The sequence below is a fragment of the Pteropus alecto genome, unplaced genomic scaffold (genome assembly GCF_000325575.1).
Source record: "Pteropus alecto unplaced genomic scaffold, ASM32557v1 scaffold92, whole genome shotgun sequence".
In the NCBI taxonomy this organism is placed as follows: domain Eukaryota; kingdom Metazoa; phylum Chordata; class Mammalia; order Chiroptera; family Pteropodidae; genus Pteropus; species Pteropus alecto.
In genome coordinates, this window is record NW_006432447.1 from 1,688,813 (window position 1) to 1,691,449 (window position 2,637).

Consider the following 2,637-nt stretch of genomic DNA (forward strand, 5'->3'; position numbering starts at 1 on the left):
TAAGAAAAGTTAGTAAATTGGACTTTTTCAAAATGAAATTTTCTGATTTTGACAGACTGTTAACATGATGAACAGACAAACCACAGTGGGGAGAAATATGTGCAAAGCACAGCTGATAAGGGATTTGTAACTAGAGTTTATGAAGAACTCCTACAGCTCGACAATAAGAAAACAAATAAATCAGTTTAAAAAACGGGCAATCGGATTGTATATGTACGAAAATATGGAACGTCAACAGAAGTCTAAATTACCCTATTTTATACTTAAGGGAAAACAAAGTGGGGTCGTGGCAGTTTTAAGACTTCTTTCCCCTGTTGAAGACATCGTTTGGGGGTGTGGGCTGGGAAAAGTGCTGAACCCGAGGCTGGATGCCAATACCTGGTGTCATGTGTACATTTGGATGTGGACGTCCAAAGTTACTGGAAGGTCAAGATGATAAGATGGCTTCTTTCCCGTGGCTTTCTTTCTTCCATTTGTGTATGTATTTCCCCCTTCTGCTGCTGGTCCTCCTCCCTGGTTCTGCCTATACGACACGCATCATCCCTCCTGTCCTTGCCTGCAGCCGCCTCAGCCTCCACATCTTCATGCCTTGTCTTTGGCACCACCCCAGTCAGCTGCCTGCTCTGTGGCCAGAGCTGCCATATTTCTCCCCTTTTCTGTCTTGGAAGATTCCTGAGCCACTGTGGAACATGCCTGGACTGCGAATGTAGCCAATTAAAAGAAATAAGAGGGCTCATGGACCCGGATAAAAAGCAGCACCTGTACAGAGAACAGCTGCTCTATATACTTTAAAAAATTCCTCCCAATTTTCTAGCATAAGCCTTGGGATGCCTATGTGCTATGGGATGAGTAATAGCCTCACTTCATAGGCAAGGAGACTCAGGCCCATAGGGCCTTCCCCACTGCCATCAAAATGAGCAAGCAAGGACAGCACCTTACTCACAGAATGCTCAGTGTCTCATAGGAGGCTGGTGAGTGCTGACCTAGGCTCAGGCTTTGGAACTAGAGAAACTCAGGTCTGACTTGGCCTCCCACTTGACAGCTGTGTGACTTTACGCAAGTCACTTACCTTCTCTGAGCTTTCATTCCCTGTGCTCGGCTGTGATAATACTACCTGTCTCCCAGAGCTATTAATGATAATCAAATGCACAATGAAGGTAAAATTTTTCTACAAGGAGCTCATTTGATTTCTTTCTCTGTGAAGACAAATCTGCTTATATGCAGTTTTTCTTAGTGTTTTTTCCTCACACATTCTACTTTGTAATATTCAAACATAAATATATCCCCTCTGCCCCATTTATTTAAAACTATTCTTTGCCTTCTCTGACTTTCCTACTTCGCTTCTTCTATTCCCTCTCCCTGACACCTTACACATAATCACATACTCTCAGTCCATGAGTCCTCCCTGTGCTTGAGTCTAACTCAGAAAAAAATCCACAGAAGAAATGGAAACCCTTGGGCACTGATGGTGGGAACGTAAGTTAGTGCAGCTACTATGGAAAACGGTATGGAGTTTCCTCAAAAAAATTTTAAAAAGAACTGCCATATGACCCAGCATTTTCTCTTCTAGGTATTTATCTGAAGAAATCCAAAACACTAACTCTAAAAGATATATGCACCCATATGTTCACTGCAGCATTATTTACAATATGAATGGAACTTGAGAATATATGTTAAGTGAAATAAGTCAGACAGAGAAAGATAAATACTGTGTTCCCACTTACATGCGAAATCCAAAAGAGCTGACCTCACAGAAACAGAGAATAGATTGGTGGTTACCAGGGGCTGGGGCATGGGAGTAATGAGGAGATGTTAGTCAAAGGGTACAAACTCCCAGTTATAAGATGAATAAATTCTGGGGATCTAATGTTCAGCATGGTGACTATAATTAACAATACTGTATTGTATAATTGATAGTTGCTAAGTGAATAGATCTTAATGTTCAAACTACCACACACACACACACAAAATGATAATTTAGTGAGAGGATAGAGGTGTTAACCAATTTTATTGTGGGAATCATTTTGCAATATATATGTGTGTCACATCATCACACTGTATACCTTAAACATACATATGCAATATGTCAATATCTCAATAAAGCTGGATAAGAAAAAAGAAAAATCCAGAGTCATTGCAAAAAAGTTGTAGGAGAGAGAACTTCCTAAAGAATGCTACCTAAACACATTGTGTGGATTGATGTCCAAAAGGGAGGAAGAAGAAGAATAGTGCACAGAAGACAGAATTAACTTTGTATAAACTTCTCATAAATCCAGACGCACTCGTGCCTCTAGGCCACATAAACTCAGTACCATTCTGCTGAGGAAACCAAGGCCCGGGGTGGCCATCTTTGCCCTCTGTCCCCGACAAAACCCCTCTTCAACATCCTTGGCAGGGGCCTCGGCCATGGGCCCATCTGGGCTTGGCTGTAAGGGAGAGAGGCGGCCAGGCCACACAAAGCAGAGGCCTGACCCCGGCCCCAGAAGGCTTCCCTGCATTGTTCTGCGGGAGGCCCTGGGCAGCCCTGAGGCCGGGGGAGGGGAGTAGGTGGGGCTCAGATGGCAAGCGGCACCCGCCAGCCAGACAGATGGTGAACAAAGGGGCACACAAAGGAGGCAGAGGCACCAGAGCAGTCCC